This window comes from Zonotrichia leucophrys, chromosome 1A (assembly GCF_028769735.1).
Source record: "Zonotrichia leucophrys gambelii isolate GWCS_2022_RI chromosome 1A, RI_Zleu_2.0, whole genome shotgun sequence".
NCBI lineage: Eukaryota > Metazoa > Chordata > Aves > Passeriformes > Passerellidae > Zonotrichia > Zonotrichia leucophrys.
In genome coordinates, this window is record NC_088170.1 from 62,687,317 (window position 1) to 62,700,403 (window position 13,087).

The 13,087-nt window shown below is 35.3% G+C and overlaps 1 protein-coding gene across 5 annotated transcripts in view; it reads right to left on the reverse strand.

Annotated features, from left to right (window-relative positions):
* PCLO (piccolo presynaptic cytomatrix protein) overlaps positions 1–13,087 on the reverse strand; it is a 326,044-nt gene that overhangs the window by 29,285 nt on the left and 283,672 nt on the right. The window lies entirely within an intron of this gene.

The following is a 13,087-nucleotide window of genomic DNA, read 5'->3' on the forward strand; positions in this document are numbered from 1 at the left end:
CTTCATCTGAGGGATTGCTCATCTAAAATATAGTTGGTTTTACTTGCAAATAGAGTTTTAAAATAGGTCAGATTGATTGTACCTTCATATTGGTTATTTCATTCCATTGATTATCATTTTTTTATTTAAGTGGCTGAACCTCCCATAAATCCCATGATGAAATTTCTCATTGCATTACCTATTTCAGAGGTCCCAGATGTAAAAAGATATTGAATTAGGGTTTTTTATATATAGTAGACAAAACTCTAAGTTTTTAATTAGGTAATTAACATAGAAACAGAATGAGTAAGAGACTGAAATATAACTTTTTTATATTCCGCGAAATGCCCAAACTACTCAAGCAGGTCCTGCTTGCAAAATATCAAATATCAGATCATAATTTTCCTTATCCTTTATTTCAGATTCTAAAGAAATTTCCAGTGAAATCACTCATCATCAAATTATTGTAAATGTTTACAATAAGGAAGACCATTACAATTGACAGGTAAAAGTCAATTGTAAAACTGAATATTAATAGGATTTGTTGCCTTTTTATATCAGAGGCACTATGCAACTCATGACTTATCTTTTTTTGTTATCCATTGCAGTTAAAAACAGTGATGTTCATTCTCAGATAACAAAAGCTAATGAAACAAAAGCAGTATTTTGAATAATGAAGAACACCACAGACAGAGATGAAGCACTTCATTCAGAACCCAGGTTTGTTTTTTATTTCCAAAGAGGTAGGTCAAAAAAATATTATGTTATATATGTGTCCATATGTATGTATATATCTATGTGAGATTCAATAACTCATATATGTGTACATATATCTATATATACCTGCATGTGGTGGTGACTGCATTTCTATTTAATATTTCTCTCTCCTCTCTCTGCCCTCCCTACCACACATCTATTCTTTAATAAAATCCATATTCCTGACATTGCCATATGGTCTCATTTGCACCTTAATTTGGGCAGAAGCATCTTTTTATGAGATTCTAACCCATGTGTATGAATATATGTCCCTTTGTTCAAATGTAAGCATATATATCATTGAAGCATGAATCTACCTTGCCTCAGCACAAAGTATTTGCTTGTTGAACCAATCAAGTCTAGATATTTGGGCTCAAATTTAAGTTTATGAAGTTAGAGTTATGTAAGTTAATTTCAAAGTGCTGATAATGGTTTTGATCCTATCATGTAGCATTATACAAATTTTCCATTTGAAATGGTTCATAGATCCTACCTTCCCTTTCACAATTTACTGCAATAAAAAAGGAAAAAAAAAGAGACAAAAATGCCATTAGCATCAGTACAGAAACCAACTAGAGGAGCAAAAAAATTTACATGGTTTGGATATTTCTGTGAAGACAAGACAGGCTATCTGACTTCCAAAAAGTTTGTGTCACAAAGGATTCCTTACATGTATGTAAGCAACATTCTGAAATATAGTTCTGCTTATTTAAAGTAAATACATTACAGTGAGCCAGCCCTGTGATAACCTGGGGAGGTAAAGATCACCTATAGAGTAGGACAAAAATGCTGCTACTCTAACTAATAGAGTAAAAGCTGCTGAGTCTTAGCTCAGGCTTGCTCAGTGGACATATTTCCTACTTTCAGGAATAATTTGCAGAACTTTAGTTGCTCAGTCATCTAAATGCTTCAAATGTAATTTTTCTGCATTCTCTAGCACCACTCCTGTATTTTTCACATACTTGAAAGTTTCTCATTGTGTGATCCTTCTTCTCTCATGCCAATATTAGGCTGCTGAAATTTCCATGATTTTCATGAAGTACACCCCAACATAAACTGTTAAACATTATTCATCCAGGCCACTACATCTATTTGTTTATGTCATCTATGTGTGTCATGACCATGTATAAATATTATACAGAAGTGAAGCAATGTTTCCTGAACAATGCAATGAAATATATTAATTTATTTCAGAATTTATTGCAGAATTCAAATGGGGCAATACTGAATTCCAATAGTAAAACTTCCCTTAATTCACTGAAGGCAGCCTCTCCTGTCACAAGCATCACTTGAATTCCAAAACCTGTCTGGATAGGTGAGGGGAGAGCAGGGAATGTTGCTCACCAGACTTCAGTAAGGTGTTTGATGCTATCTCCCATGATATCCCCATCGACAAAGTCATTAAGTGAAGGCTGGACAAAGGGATGGAGAGATGGATGGAGAACTGACTGAACAGCAGAGCTTAGGGGGCTTTTGATCAGTGGCACAGAGACCTGGATGAAAACCTGCAACAAGTGATATCCCCCAAGGGTTTTGATACTGGGTCCAATCTTGTTCAACTTATAACTTAGATGAAGGAGTAGATACTGCCAGTAGGTTGGCTGATGACACAAGGCTGGAAGGAGTGGCCAATTCCCCAGAGGGCTGCGCAGCCCTTCAGATGGACCTCAACAGGCTGGAGAGTCGGGCAGAGAAGAACCTTCTGGAACTCAATGCAGGGAAATGCAGGGTCCTGCACCTGGGGAGGAGCAGAGATTGCACCTGCTGGAAGGCAGCTCCACAGAGAAGGAACTAGGAGTCCTGGTGGACAATTAGCTCTGCATAATTGTGCCAAGAAGGCCAATGGAAGAGCCTTCATTACCAGCAGGCTGAGGAAGGTGATCCCACCCATCTGCTCAGCCCTTGTGAGGCCACATACACTGTGCTATGTCTGGTTCTTGCCTCCTCACTACAACAGGGACATGGAGATCCTGGAGCAGGTCCACCAAAGGACCATGAAAATTATTTCCTCTCATGAGGAAAAGCTGTGAGAAGTGGGCCTATCCAGCTTTGAGAAGAGACAACTGAGAGAAGGCATCACCAATGTCCGTCAGTGTCTGAAGGGATGGTGATGGGAGGATGGACCGAGCTCTGTTCAGAGGTGCTGAGCAAAAGGACAAGAGCAACAGGCAGAAACTCATGCACAGCAAGTTCCACCTGAACATGAGGAAGTACTTATCTTGTGGGTGACCAAGCAGTGGAACAGATTGCCCAGAGAGAGTGTGGAGTCTCCTTCACTGGAGACATTTAAAGGCCATCAGAACAGATGGAAGGATAGAATGCCCAGTGTGCATTATCTAAAGTTTCCAAATAGAAGCTCTGTCTTTCCACTTACAATGATTTCAAATGACGTGGAAACCTTGAAGTTCCTCTGCCAACCATCAAAGGTAACATGGTACCATAAAACAAACCACTTAAAACATTTCAGTCAGTTGAGAATGTATAAGAAACCTCATTCTATCATTACAAGGGATTGCATTATAAAGATCAGGTTATTAATTCAAAAGATTCTTTAGGAAACTAAGGAAGATGTCAATTTTATTAATCTCTTCTGGAAATTTGTTGGGATTGTTTTAATTAAACAGTTAAAACTTCATCTAAACTTGTAATTTCTTTAGGCAATCTGCTTAGATAATTTTTAGGAACTTTTTTATGAAAAAATCTGCTATGGTGTAATTTGGATTATTAACATAAAAATAATAACTTAGATAAATGCACAAAATACATCCAAAAGTTCTGATTTCTTTTTTTACTTTAATCTTTGATCATAACAGACATTTCTTTCCTCAAGAAAGAACTTTCTGCTCAAAATTACAGAAGAAATTGGAATAATTATTACCTTTGGTCAGTGCTTTAAATATGTATCCACATATTCAGATAATCCCAGAGAGGGGCAGAGAAAAAAGGATGTGTTTGTTGTTTGTGTGGGTGTTCTTTCTTTCAGGATTTGCATCACTTCCTATTATATCCGTTTTTCAAGCTGTCTTCAATTTAGAATCCTTAGCCAGTGGCAGAAAATTGTACTTGAAATAAATTAGTCAGCTTTGTTAAACAAGAAAACAGCAATATTTAATTTTGGAATTTTATTCAGAACAACTAACCTGAGGGCAGTAGATGCTGCCAATAAAGTGGGAAATGATTTGTCATATTATAGTTGGATGTAGCTATGATATCAGAGTGTTTTATCCTTAAATTGTAAGAAAGCAGATAGCCAAAATAATGAGACATTTATGGAAAGGTTATGGCCTTTTTACCTTTCCTCCTTGATAGATTTGTACTTGCATAAAAGAAGGTAGATTCAACAAGACAATTTCAAGAGTCTGGGTAAAAAAGCAGTGTACAGTGACACATTAGTTGCTGGGGGTTTTTTTTCCAGAGAATGAGAAATGTTGTAAGAAAAACTGGCTTTGCCTCACTCATGCTGCCTTTCTGGTTGCTGTTGGAAAACAGTATGCTTTGGTATTGTCTCCACTACTGAATACAAATTATAAAAATCTATTTCTCATGCTGCAGGATTTTTTCAAGTATACCCATTTTCTGAAGGTGATTATCTTCAATATATCACTTTCTTTCTATAATTTTGCATATCTGGAGTAGCTCCTTTAATCAGTGGAACAACATCTAGGTAAGGTGTGGTTGCTAGGAGAGGTGAAAAGCATCTCCTAGGATCTGCGTCCTAAATTCTGTTTAACTATTGCTATGAAAACTCCCTTTGTGTCCAAAATGTTCACCAACAGGAAAAAAAATCTCATGTTATTTTTCTTTTATTCTTTTTCTAACACTATTAAATTCCTTTATTTGGAAATGGCAGCTTTCATGTATAGATTTATCATGGGCTTAAAAAACCTATTGTTGCACTGATAGTTTCTGAATCATAATAATCTGTATTACAATTTGACAGGAATTTAGATAACTTTGCTTTGTGGATGTGTTTGAAAAGGGTGCATCAAGTAGGAAGGAAGATACTCAGCACAGATATTGTGTAGACTTCACTTTTTCAAACATAAAAATATGGGGAAAATGTCTCCATAAAGTTTGAGACTTGCATACTGCTTTAAAATATAAATGAAACCCAAAATAATCTTAAAACTAACATATAAACAATGAGATAAGGTGCCTTTTTTGTAAGTCTCACAAATGTCCAGAGACAGGCTGGAAAGATCCCCTTTTCTCTCTTTTACTTGCCAAGAAAAAGGAACTTTTCAGATGATCAGACTAGTCAGAAGGGCACAGCTTATAGAAGTGGCAAATAATTGCATACAGATCAGTGGGAATCCAATTCCTTCAAGAATATAAGAGAGTGTTCCATGAATTTGAATGTGTTTCTAAGAAGCTAAACACTCAGCCAGGCACAGCCAAGGCAACCAGGAGGCTGGTGGATAATGCTATAGATATTGGACGAGCAGCAGGAGGAAACAGCCAGAATCCAAAGCACACTCAGCAGGCATCAATGCAAGTTACACATGGGACTGGTAAATCACCCAAATTGACTAATTATTGTAGGCAGCATGTTAGCAGGCTTCTGAAAAGGATGTGGACTTGTAGGTACTACAGTGGTGTGAAACGTGAAGGCAGGTGTAAGAATCAGATGTTTCACCCAGCTGATCTGCAGATTTGTGCATTTTCCAAGGCATGCAAATTCAGTCATGTTGTTATCACATCACAGTCAGTCAGAGTGCAAAGCCAATATAGCAGACAAAAAAAGAAATCCAAAGAAATATTAAAAAAAGAAGGTATGACAGAAAGAAAACATACCAAAGGGTGCCTTCAGAAAATAAAGACTTCTGCAATGGATGACATTACCACACAAGCAAACCCAGCCCATTTGGAGCACTAATCTCATCTGATATGGCCCACTTAAGCATTAGATAAGGAAGCTAAAATAAATGCTTTAAATTTTCATTATAATCTTTTGGCTCCTAACCAAAGGAAAAGGACTGGCTGATTTGGAATGGCAGATTTGATTAGGAATCTATGGGATACCCATAACTTTATGAAACTGTAACTGTTTGAGGCAGAAAAATGGAGTATTTCAGACAGCAAAATACACTTGTACTTGAAGACCCTGAATCCCTTTGCAGATTAGGATAAATAAACTTTTGTGTCAATTTCAACACACAGAGTACATTACTTTTTACTGAATTTGTCTAGTCTGTCCATTTGATTCCTTCCCTCCCAGTCATAGCCTAGTAATGTCAGAATAAGTAATGTACATAAGGAAAGACCAACATGCAATAGCCTAAAGAAATTACAAACGCCTTCACAGGACAAAGTGTTAGGAGTTTTTTATGAGAAATACCCACACCAAGTCTTTCCCTTAACAGAAAAGCCATAATTCACATACTGCAGCAGTGGATAACACATTTCATTAGAGCTGCAAGCCTGTAAGACTGCTATCATAGGATGCAATAATGAACATTATGGAAAGCAAATTAATCTGAAAATTAAGTGGGGACAAAGCAGGAGTTTCTAGCTATAGACATTAAAACACACTCTCTACCAGAAGACTTGGACATATCCAGGCATTGTCATCATAGGAAAAATTTATATTCATTCTAATGCACTGGTTTTTAAAGCCTTCTCTCTTGGAACACAATTCACAGTCCAATAATTTTGAGGACTCTCACATGCTAAAATGAAGATCAGCTGAAGTTTAATTTTAGATTACCATGTGATCCCACCTGGAAATGCTCTAGATTTATTTGCATTTAAACAGCATTTCAAAGTAACAGTTTGAATATCAGTCCAAAAAAAAGGGTTGTATTCAAGAATATGGAAGGGTAAACAAAAAACCTTTTTTCTGAATCCCCAGGATAATAGTTTAATTTCTAAGTTATAGATTAGCAAAAAAAAAAAAAAATATAAGAATCTTAAGACATTAGGGAGCTATAAAGGGCTCTCTAGTATAGAAACAAGTTATGAAAATCTTGGGTTTGGGTTTTTGTAACCTTTCAAATAAATACAGCAAAAGTGAAGTTCTAATACTAGAGTTCTGAAGTTCAGAACTATTCCATAGGAACAGCTGTGTTATCATTTGTAGGCAAGCTTAGAATAATCCATTTACAGGAAGTGCTTTATAAAACATGCTATATTTATAAATGGAAGATCTTGGATTTGGATTCTTATTTCTGTCCTTGAGTATTAATTTCATTAAGCAACTGGACTAGAACATAGGAAAAACATGTTACTAAGATAATCAGTCAATAGAACAGAGTAATGAAGCTGTGACATCTCTATCAATACTAAGAATTTTTGGTGCAAGTTAAAAAAGCCTTTTAGGAACAATATTGTGCCTTGAATTGTTGGGATGATCTTTTGAAGCCCCCTTAACATAATTCATAATACTGAATAGTCTATATGTATTTGAGTATTGAATATTATTGACTTTAGAACAGATCTATTTTGCTTACTTCTTTTCCCTTGGAACATGCACAAAATTCCTAATCATGGTGCTGAAAAGAAGAGATCACCTGAATTTTCCAGGAAAGTGACATTTAAAAGCCCTACTCGTTAAGTACTAGTTTAAGGTTCATGACAGAAGAGAAACCATTTAGTATTTAGCAATTCACCTTCTATCATATTAATGCCTCAACCTGACTTTTACTGATCATAAATGAACATTTAGCATGTAAAGTGACTCTGTTTCTATTTTAAATTTCTCACTAGATGAAGGAGCCCTTCTTCAGACATGGCTCAGGTTCAGCTAAACACACTCCAGCACCTTCACCCTCACTCAGTTTTGGTGGGGGGATTCCTTTTCTTGCTTTCCAGTGTTGACAGTCGTCCTTATTAACTGGTTATTTATACTAAATGTGCCAGGTAGATTTCCTTCATAACCACATCTTATTAAAAGAGATAAGTTCCAGAATTCTACAAATATTTTTTAGTTCTGAAATTAAACTATATATATTTTTTAGATTTTTGATGGAATTACTAGCATTCTGATTCCAAGCTCAAACATCCTGAGCTCATTGCAACTTCAAGAAGTCACAAAAAGAAGCTTTCTGAAAGTTCCAAAAAGCTTTATGTTAAGAGAAATGTATTTAAAAGCTAGGGCAATAAAAGTTATTAATAATATTAAGCAAACAAATTAACTTTCCAGGTGATTACTGAAGTATCACTTCAAAGGTGTGATATTTTGGTTTTCAGAATAAATATTTGTGCTTTTCAGATTTTTTGTTGTTTATTTGTCTTAGCAATTTTTAAAAAAATTTAAATAGATCCCATGGGGAAAGCAGAATTTTTAAAACTAAAACTTTAAAAAACCACTTTGTTTTATAATTATCTTGAGACATAATTTAAATTCTAATAGCCTTTTAGCCAAAGTTATACAGAACTCAGAACTGCAGAAACTGCAGACCAGCTACCAGTTAAGCACAGTCTCCCTGGATTATTTACTTTTCTTTTGATGACACTTTACAGTGACAGTTCAGAAATAGGTTGTGTAAATCAATGTTGTTTGTGATGTGGATACAATAATACAGAACTTGTCATTCTTTTCCTCGATTTTTTTATCTCTGGCTGTAAACTTTTTTCTTATTTAAATTCTTTCTGCTTCTTTTTAGGAAAACCAGCTGGATTATACTGGCAAGTACCTCAGGAAGGCAGAACTAATTGCTCCAATTATTACTGGAGAGCCAGGTGGGAAATTAGAATGTGGGGGCCAATTGGGGATAGATAAAAAATACTTCTCAGAGTTTAGAGAGGAAGCTGATAATACTTAGGTCTATAAGGCTGCTGTTGTTTATCTTGACTCAGTTTTTTAAGTTTGGGTTTTAGGCATTAGTAGTAAGGCTATTCCTAGCTTAAGGGGACATGTATAAAATATAGATTTCTTTTTAAAAAACGAGAGAGGGTAAGGACTACTGCCAGTGCATAGGCCTGACTCATTGCTTAAGGATCCCTTGTGACAGAAAAGTGTATCTGGTCTTTTAAATTCTTAAAATCAGCAGGCAGGCTATCTGCAAGTGCTTTCAGTACTTGTTTTCTATTCCCTTATGTCCTTTTTGGCTCTGTAATTTAGCAGCTGCTCATGTGAGAAATTGCCCTTGCTGGTATTTTCTGCTTTAAATTTTGTTAGAATTGATTAGAATTATAGTGTCAAGTAGTAGCAGACCCTTGTTAGAAGGTAATGGCAGAAAGCAAGGTTCTGATTTTATATTAAAGACAGTTTAAACAAAGTCAGGTTGAATTTCAGCCCTTTTATTTACAGGGATAGTAGAGAAGTTTGGCAATTCTTCTTCTTTTAATTAGATATCTTCCTGGGAAAGGATTACATTTTAATCAGTAATATTTTATTTTGAAAAAAACCTAAACGTTTTCTACATGTAAATCAGAAGGGCAATAGGGCTATAAAAGCAAGCATTACAGACACTAAGAATGGGTTTTCAAAAATATATTAACATGTTTATATTGCTCTTGAGCAAAGACAATGAGAATGTGCAGCAATTTATTTTGCTATGTACATGACATGAACTCAAAACTAAAAAAATGCAATTCAACCACTGTTCAAGTCAGTGGTAATCTGATGATAAAATGCTGGTAACATTTCAGATTGTCTATATTTCTCTTTACATCCATGGATCAATATCCATTAGAATCAAGTCAGCAGTCTCATACTCAATCAGTAAAAGACACTGTTGATTAAAACAAAAATACTTGAAATTCCAGACTTTTTCCAGGTTCTCATACATTTTGGTATATGTTAGGATTAAATGAGCAAAATCCAGAATTATTTGAGTTGTGGGAAGGGACGTGTGGTCCCTTCCCACAACTCAAATGTCAAAGATAGTATTTGACCTAAATAGATGATGCTTTCTGTGGTTTTGAGATACCAATCTAAAAAGGTCTTAAAAAGAATTGGTTTAAGCCTTGGTCCAGAAACCTAAAACTATTCTCCACGTGGTGAAAGTCACTGCTTCTGACTTGGTCATTTACTGCTGCTCTATATATTATTCTTTGTCTGTTATTTATACTGCCAGGAGTCACGAATCATGTTACAGAAGATAAAAATTTTCAGTTTAGTTCAATTCAATAAATTTTAAGAAAAATTAATATGTACTAGTTTATGATCTGTAGGTAAATTCAAGACTACTCCAGCATGTGAATTCACAGTTCTTCTGTCTATTCAGTCACTTCCTAACATAAATATAAAAATGAGCCATTGTATGCTATGTAAATATACTTGCAATTTTCCTTGGGAATAACAGTTCTCAGATTCTTGCTACCCAGTACTGTACATGTGACATTCTCATGTTGCTTCAGTAGTTGAAACAATGAAAAGAAACTAAAAAGTGGAATTTTCCTGGCACAGAGTTGCTGACCTATCTGTTCAAAACAAAACACTGGATGAAGTGTGTGAAATGTGGGTGCCTGATGCTCCTAATCAAAGGTACAGAAGAAGGAGAGAAATGTTTTTACTTCTGTAGCTGTCAAACACCCGAATGTACAGCAGCTCCCAGAACGCCACTCACACCGAGCAGGCATATCTGCAGTTTGTGTGTTGAGCCCTTCAAAAATCTTTGTCAACTCCTTCATAGCAAAGAGTCATAGAATGTTTGGGCTGGAAGGGATCTGTAAAGATCATCAACCCCACCCCATGACAGGGACACCTTCCACTAGACCAGGCTGGTTAAACCCCCAGTGTTCAACCTGTCCTTGAACGCTTCCAGGGTTAGGGCATCCATCACTCCTCTGGAAAACCTGATCCAGTGCCTCACAAATTCAATGTAAATCTACTCTCAGTTTAAAACCATTGTCACTGTAGGCCCTGGCAAAAAGTTTTTTCCTTTTTTTGTAAATCCTCTTTATCTACTTTAAGCTACAACGTCATTCTTCTCTAGGCTGGACAACCCCAAATCTCTCAGCCTGTCTCTATAGGAAAGGTGCTCTGTCCCTGATAATTCTAAAGTAAGAAATTTTCTCACCTGTAGTAAACCTGCTATTTTTAGCCTGGACAAACCAGACATCAAAGTATAGATTTGTGCATATACAAAAGCATTTGCAAATCTCAGTAACTGTATCATAATTATCTGTTAATAACTTTCTTTATCTACCCTTTTTCTCCTCCTAAACCTTTCAAGTTGGAGATCCAATATTAGGGCATTTTTCTCTGAATATCCTCATAAGGAATAACATTATACTTCTGATATTTCAACATTGGGATTTAAAATAAATCAAAATGCTGGTTTAAGGTGTGAGATGCAGCAAGCCCTCAGCCTGTTCTCAGTCATAATACAATGAATCCTGAGATTTAAAGAGTGTTACTTTAGCCTCATTTAAGAGCAAATAAAAATGAATTCTTTTCTCTGAGTTTTAATTACTCTGAAGAATATGGCATTGGTTAGCTGTGCCTATTCTGTCAGTTTGTTTCATGCCTTGTTTTACTCAAGAGAGATAATCCACTTATCACTCCTGGGTGCTCCTCTTCAGGAGAAACAGTGTGAAACAGTTTGCAAGACAATTTGCTCCAGGGTCTATTCTGTGCAGAAAGGATGGATGAAAATTTGACTAGGGGGGTTCAAAAAGCTATAAAGGAACATTTACAAGTCAAATTATTCCCTTTCAGAGGGTCATGCACCTTTCCAAAATCTTATTAGAATGACTTCCTAGCATGTTTAAAGGTTTCTGTAGAATTTTAACAATTTTTTGTCATAAATAAAGATTAGATTGCCTATATTATTGAAATACAGTGATAAGAAATTAAACCATTCTGTATTTCTTTGTTTATTATTTTGGCTGATGAACCACAGAGCTCAAAAATTAAGAAAAAAAAGCTTTTTTTTTAATCTTAAACTACTCTGAATAGATGCAATTAAGTCCACAGTAAAATTTGCCTGTTAAAATATGATCACAAAGTATGTTTGGAGCTTCTTCTTGTTGTGCTTGTTTTTTGTTGTTTTTATTTCCTTTAATCTCTAACTTAGGCAAATTACTAGCATGACCAAAAATAAATTTAAAAAAGGAAAACTCCTGCAAGAGTTTACCAAAGTATACTAAATGAGAACATATCTCTATCATATAATTTTGTAGAAATTCAGTAAGTATGTGTGCACCTTTAGACTTTCAATTAATACAAATCTATTCCTTCTGTTGTCCTATGGGAATATATTTACTGGACCTTTACTAGAACATTCTGAAAATTTCTGTTCAGGTTCAATCAACTGTAGAGGGAGACAGTTTCTTACTCAGAGAACGTTGTTTAATTACACTCAAAGTATGAGGCTCAAAGGACAATTGGAAAGGCCGTAAAGTGAACCTTTGAGAAATGGCTGGACAGAGAACAGAAGATTTTGGTATTCGGGACATGGACTAGAGGGTAATAAAAAAAAAGAAGAAAAAAGAAAGGTAGGAAAACCTTACTGTCTTGGAAGATTTGGGTGAGGTGCTCCACTGATCTTGTAGAAAGATTACAATTTTCTGACTGAAAATCCTCACAACAATAAGGCCAGCCACAGAGGATGACAGAAGCACTGTGAGTTCTCATTCACTCAAAAAAGACTCTGACATACTCCTAAAAGACTCTTTGCTTGAGATGAACCTCAGGGGCTGAGGACTGAGGAATGATTGAGGAATGATATTTTGCACATATACAGAATCTTCAACAGGAGAAGATGCAACATTTCCATGACAATGCTATTTATATCTAGATATCTTTCTCCTGTTAGAAGAAATGGCATCTTGGGATTACCTAGCAAATTCACCCTTATAAAATGTATGGAAATATTTCCCCATATATTTTTTAAATGGATAAATGGTTGGTAGGTGGAAAATACCATCTGGAGCTTATTGAGCAACTGAGCAACTTCACAGGACAGATATACCAATCATGATCTACAACTGAATCAAGATATTAATCATGTGGTTTTAATTATTAGTTTCAATCTTTACATGGATGAAATTGAGTTTTTTATAATGTCTGTAATACTTTAACCATGTTATAAGAAATCTTTGAACAAGGTATATTGCACTTTCTGAAACAATTACAGAAATTGGCTTGCATAACTTAATGGAGACCACAATATGTATAATAAGATTCACTGAAGCTTAAGAAGATGAAGTATTTCATCTGCTCAGGGCAGAATACCCACAGTAAGATAGCATGCAACAATGCATATCATAAAAATAACTAATACAGTGTCCAAGAACAAAACTCTGATTTTTTTATATTATTAAGTAGTACAAAAATACAGACTATGAGAAGAGAATATATTCAGAGAAACAAAGATTATCATAGACAGGATCACAGTTGTTTATATTGACCATTTGGTCATGCCAGCAAAGTAATTAGCACTCTTTTCCAATATTTACTTAA